General features: G+C 37.7%; 1 long non-coding RNA gene across 1 annotated transcript in view; it reads left to right on the top strand.

The window, feature by feature from the left end:
* Positions 1-526: 526 nt before the first annotated feature.
* LOC107201673 overlaps positions 527-6,544 on the top strand; it is a 193,179-nt gene continuing 187,161 nt past the window's right edge. The window contains exons 1-3 of the long non-coding RNA XR_004496783.1: positions 527-730; positions 836-1,065; positions 1,153-1,237. This is a non-coding gene — a long non-coding RNA (uncharacterized LOC107201673). The remainder of the gene's footprint in view (positions 731-835; positions 1,066-1,152; positions 1,238-6,544) is intronic.

Below are 6,544 nucleotides of genomic sequence, written 5' to 3'. Positions count from 1 at the left end.
AAAAAATCCAAAGAAACAAATTCAGGTTGAAATTCAATCAAAAATTCAACTTGAGTTTTTTTGTGTGTGTAAAAGTAGAATGTTGACATTGAAATATTATCATCCATATTTTCCAGATTTCACGTCTTTCACCTATCCCCGTCTTTATAACCATGCTTGGTCATCCCCATACTGAACTTCTGGGGAAGTGTGTGATTTGCCACTTTGAACAGGAAATCCATCCAGTTTTGTAAACAGCTCCTCATAAGGAGTTTGTGGCAGCTTCTGAAATGCTCCTGCATTAATGATAGGACTTCAGGTTTTGAACTTTCATGTGTAACTCTGCTTTGTTTGGTAATACTTAACTAGGGACCATTCCTGATAAAAATATTGATACAGCTTTACAGCAAGCTTTTCAAGATCTCTTTTAGAATCTCTTTCTACTGTCGTTCAATGAATAGTTCAAGTCTCTTTTAAAAGCTTTTATCTCAATGTTCTAATTAATTAATCTAAAACTCATTTTAAATGAGTTTTAAAATATTAAATATTGGATGTAAGTTGCTTTTGAAATCAAGTAGGTTTTGTTAATGTGATTTCAATGTGTTTTGTATAAACAGTAAGTTTCATTTAATAATTATGATTGTATCACAGAGGAGTAATACATTTGATACTTTTTTTTTTTTTTAAGACTTAACATGCTGCCCCAATGCATGTGGATTCCTAGCATCTGAATCTGATGCAAATCCTGGGGGTAAGGACTGGCATGTGCCACATGTCAGACCTGGTTGGGTCATGACTCTGGTGTGGACGTGCTCACATCTGATTGAGCATTTCTTTACCCCTTCTTTTCCAACAGCAGAGCCTCAAGTGGGAGGACCAAGCAGAAGGGGAACATCCTTCTCCCTGGCTTCTGTGGGGGACACTTGCTCCTGTTCAAGATTCCCCATGAGGCTGTCACTTCAGAGGGGTTTGCAGGCTGTGCTCTCAGTGTGTCTGTCATGTTGAGATCCCAACTTCAGGGTGAGGAGGTAATGCTGCCCTGGAGATGTGTGTGGGCAGCATCACTGTGGGGCAAATCATTGCAAGGTGATGAGAATTATAAGTCTTCTCCATGTTAGATCATGTAGGCTTTATAAAGTTTGTGAAGTTCTGCTTTTGTTTTTTCCATTCTAGACCCTACAGTGACCTTACTGTTGGCTGATTCCAGAGAGCCAACTCATTATTCTGAATTGAAATTTCTCCATCTCCAAAATCAGAGGTAAGGATCAAAGTATCTTGAGACAGTGGGTTGGAATGTACCATGGTTATTATGATTATACTGCTTGCTGTTAATATCAGAAGGGAAGATAATCTGTTCTTACATTCAGAAAGAATTAAATGCCATGAAACTAGTGGAATGGTAACAATAGCCTAAGGAATGCTGGTAAAATACCAACATGACATGGCTTGAGTTAGAAGTATTACATTTTTGCCACATGTTAGGAACCACTAACTCTGGTGGCTACTGTAACTTATTAAGAATTGTATGGGAATCTGTTTTCAATATCTGTTATTTAAAAATATCTTGGATTGTAACACTGGAAAAGAAAAAGAATATGTATTTCCTGAAATCTGCCTCAATGCCATTTTTTCACTGTCCAATTTCTGCTGTTGTTTTTTTTTGTTTTTTTTTATTTTTTTTTCTTTCTTTTTTCTTTTTTTTTTTAATATATTGATTTTATAAACAATTTCATCATTTTCCCAAAGAACTGACTGTTATCAGAGGTCACATGCTGAAAATCACCTGTGTAGTTTTACCTGCTTTGTTTTATTTTCAAAGAGACTATTAAGCATTTCAAGGAGAAGAATTCATATTTTTGATTTCTGTTGTACAAAATAGTAAGGAAACTTGAAGTGTTTTCTCTGTGCTTCTGCCATGTCTGTAGATTTTTTTTTTCTCATAAGTATTTGAACATTATAGCTGAAAGATCTGATTAAACATGCTAGACTTCTTACAGTTCCTGTAGCCTCTACTTAAAGTGCATTAAACATTTAAAACTCAGCCTAACTTAACTGGAATGGATGTGTTAAAATAAGGATTATCTTCCATACTGTAAAAAGGAAAACTGTAGAGCTACAAGTGTCATCATGGCCAATTTTCTTTGTAAAGAAGAAACAGCTTTAACTTATGGACAATATGGTTTCTGCCCTGTGGTCTTGAAAGCTCAGTGAAAAGAACAGGATATCACTACTGAGTCCAATTTTTAGCTTGGATACAGATTTCTTCTGCAGCTTATTTCTTCCTCATATGTTTTAGCTTACCAGCTATATAAAACCTTTGAGGTGCATGTGCTTGCAAAAATGTTTTAAAGAGGTGAGGTGAAAGTTTAGAAGTTCTTTAAAAGAAGCTTCTGTGAGGTCTCAGACTGCTTCCATATTTGTCAGTGAAAGTTTCACCATAGACTTAAGTGGCCAGACTTGGGTTAGAATAAATTTCATTTACATTAGTTACTTTATGTAGGTATTTGTATTTTATGTATATTATGTAGGTATAAGGCTTTTAGTCTCCCTGAAACCTCATTCAAATTAGAACTTGGTTCTCCTGAACTGTACTAAGAAGGATTCAGGAAATTAATTGATTTGCCTGATTTTTCTCCTTTCACTGACCTAAGAACATATGTTCTGTCATCCTCTAATCATATTTATAAAACCTGCTCATGCCTCAAATGTCACCTTATTTAACTGGTTTGGTCTAAAGGTGGCAAGATCCAGAGTTTCTGAACTTCAAAAAAGCATTGACAGTATTCCCTTTTTTTAGAAAGGGATTGTGGCCTCAAAAGCATCACTGCCCTTAGATGTGATATGGAAGAAGGAGTGAGTCTGTTTATAGGCTGTACATGATTCAGTAGGACTTGAAGATTAATTATCCCATCCTGAGAGCACTTTAAGCCTTCCAGCAAGGTGTTCTGGTCAGGAGGTGAGGAACACCAGGGTGTACAAGCACCCACGTCTGACAGATTGTCCCAGGGCCTGACAGGTTCAGCATCTACATGTGTCTATGTACCAGTGGCTTTCTAAGGTCTGTGTGGGGGTACCTTGTTGCTTTGCAAGGCTCAGGTGGATAGCTTGTGTGGCCAGAGGTTTGGCCATACACAGATTGTCCTTAGTTGCTTTCTCAACTTCTGTGCTCAACTTCTCGTTGAGCTTACCATGGCCTGTGCTTCAGTCTTCTGGAGCTGGCTGAAACAGATAGGACCTGAATGATAACAGGCAGCAGCCCAGGAGCACAAGGTTTCCTGCTGTCCCAATGGCCATGCAAATATTTCATGCAGGAGTGGCTTCAAAGTGGCTTTTCTCTAGACTGCACATCAGTGCAGCTGTACCTGAAAGTAACATTCCATCAGAGAGCAGGCTTGTCTGTCTACCTCTATCAAAACCTGCAGTTACATGTTCCATGTAGACATTTAGGTATGTGGCATCTACAGCATCCTCCAGTTACGATCCCGTGGGAGAGACAAATCTAAATGCAAAAACAGGTATCCCAGCAAGTCCAAACTTTTCTCAAAGTCAGGTGGTGTCTAGTGGATCTTCAAAACAGGAGCAATATTGCAGGGTGGTTTGTATATAGTAGTAATTCTTAGCAGCAAGTTATTGAGTAGAGAGATGGAGGCACAATAAGAAAACCTGCAAGTAGAATATTCTAATTTAATTTAGGAAATTTTATCCTCATTGTCAGGAAAACAATTCTACTAGACGGGCTTGATAGCATAAAAGCACTGTAATTTTAGTAACTTTATTTTGGACATCAGAATTTCAAAACCTTAATTTTTGTGAGGTGATGTCATGTGATGTGAGGTGTTGGAACAACTGTGTATGCAGAGTTTGGTCTTCGTGGCTTCACAGAATTACTCATACTTCCTTTATTTAAAAAAAAACCCACATTTCTCACATCTTAAAAGTGACAGTCCTACAGTGAAAAGAGGAACAAAGTGTTCTTTGAACACATTGTTCCCAATGCACATGCAGGGGTTAAGGGGTTCACAGCTTAGAGAAAATGGCATAGTGGCTAAAAGCTACCTGGGAAAGGTCAGCTCTGAGGCAACTGAGTTTTCTATTCAGTGGTCATAACACTTCTACTCTAAAACAACTTATTTAATTGTTACTACGAGGGATGAATGGCCAGATGAATCAGTTCTTTTATAATTGGAATTTCCGAGTTACTTTTCATGGTTGGAACTGAACTACAGAAATGGTCAAAAACATTTGAATGGTCTTGGCACGTTTGGTACTGTGTTACTACTGACAAAATGTAAACAATTACATGGTAACTAGAAAGATGCATGCCAGGTTAGTAGTATGAGAATGCCTTGGCAAGTTAGACTAATGACTAGTTCTGGTACAGCTCCCACTAGTCACATGAGCATGTTTGATGGGAATGTGATGTGTCCAGAAGCTTGAGTAAACATGTTCTGAACCAAGTGTTCTCATCCCATTAACAGAAAAGACTCCCAGAGTCACACTATCCTGATCCACCTTTCCGTGTGTTCATGCATCCTGTTTTCTGACCCATGAAGCTGCAATAACCAGCCCCTTGCTGGTTCAAAGACAGGATAAGCATGTATTTAGAGGAATTTGCAGAAGCTATCAAGCACTCAATACTTTTGATTTAATGATCACTTTGGGAAAATCCAATTCAGGGCTAAGTCTGCCGAAGAATTTCTGTATTATAATGCACCCAGTAGAATTTATCCAGAAAAGAATGTACTATACTGTGGCAAGGACCACGACTGGGTACCTTGGGAGGGAATATATAAAACTCTGCACATACCGAGGAAGAAACTGTGGATGAGTAGGAATTGTTTGGAGGAAAGGTAGGACTTAGCTCACTTTACCATTTTCTGCATTCAGGCTGCAGTTCAGCCTCCTTTATCTCGAGGTCCTTGGTCATGAACGGGCATAACTGTGGCAGCTTGGTGCTGCATGGCTAACAGTCTGCTGTAGTTTTCCAACATAAAACCAGCTTCCCAAAGCATTTTAGCCAGTTTTGGATCCCAGTATCAGCTCCTAAAAGTACCTCCTCTTCCAAAACGGCAATTCATAGCCTACCGTCCTTTTCTCAAAGTTGTCTTTGTTCTCTTTGAAATAAATCTCTCCTTCCTTGTCTTAAATGTCTTGGAGTGGTTACAAAGACACCAGCCTCCCAATTCAGTGACATTACTGATTCTGATGTACTATATAGTTTCTTTGCTCTCTGGAGTCAGTCTCTCCTGTTGTCTCAACAATCAGCATCATTCTTTTTTTCAGCTCTGCAAACCCTTACATTTTGTAGAATGATGAAAGGTCCACATAATCGTCTAGTATAACAATTTATGCAACATAATCCATGGGAATATACATAATGAGAAGGGAAAACTTTAGTCTTCTTTATGGTCTTTTATGGTTATGTGCTGAAGTACTGTAACTGGTTTTAGATACTTGTTTTAAAAAGTTGTCTAAATCTTGAGCTATGTAAGGAAATTGATGGTAGGCTTGCAAAATCAGGCCCTCAGTATGATGTTGAGATTAATTCAATCATGTTAATTTCAGGAAGTTTAAAGTGACCTCTTATTGTCTGCAGTAGAGAGTAAATGAAAAAGAGATGATATTTGATTATTCTCATTAGTTAAGAAAGCAAGCAACAAGGAGTGGCTTGAAGCATTGTGAGGAAAAATTTAGAATTATATATCAGGGAAAAGTTTATAAACATAAGAACTCATAGCCAAGGAAAGCAGCTGCCAAAAAAAGCTTTGGAATCAGCACTGGTGAAGATATTCAGGGCTCAGGTAGACATCCATCTGTCAAAAAAGGATAAAGAAATCAGTCCAGCCACAATATAGGGATAATACAAGAGAGTTTCCTGCCAAATTTCTACCCCAAATAGTGTATGATTTAGTTGGAATGGAAAAGGAAAGCACTTTGGCTTGCTAGATCTTTCACTGATATAATCATAAAAGTGCAAAGTATTCTGCCTTTTAAAAATATTGCTAGTAACTTTTAAAAAAAATTCTTTATCATAACTGTAGTGTGTAGATTTTGCTCTAGTTTGACACATTGACTCTAGCTTAGAATTTTTTTTTTAATTTAAAAAAAATGTATCTTTAGAATAAAAAAAAAATCTCTTAAAATGAAAAATTGTTTCACGTCTTTTTTCACAGTTTTCCAGATGTAGTCAGATTACTCATACCAAGCCTAAGGAAAAACTGTCAGTAAGGTATTTATTTTTTGCAGGTTTAATTAGAGGTATGAAGACTGGTAAGACTGGAGGGTTAGGATAATAATGTTATAAAGGCATGGTTAGGTTTTTACCTCTATGTCACAATTTCAAATACAGGCCAAGAGGGATATTTCCCATTCATTATTTCTGAGTTACTGTTCAGATGGGTGTTAATGACCTACTTCTAGTGGGTAGGCAGGCAACACTCATACAGTGGTGAGTTCAAGAGTGAACTGAGCTGGCAGACTGAGGCTACTGCTCATCAGAAGCTGGGGTTCGGATTTTTAAGCATATCTGAACATGCAAGTAGTTGCCTCTTGCAATTTTAGGGAG

The sequence above is a fragment of the Parus major genome, chromosome 3 (genome assembly GCF_001522545.3).
Source record: "Parus major isolate Abel chromosome 3, Parus_major1.1, whole genome shotgun sequence".
Lineage (NCBI taxonomy): Eukaryota > Metazoa > Chordata > Aves > Passeriformes > Paridae > Parus > Parus major.
Note: the sequence above shows the minus strand (reverse complement) of the source record. Positions and strands in the feature narration are given on the sequence as shown.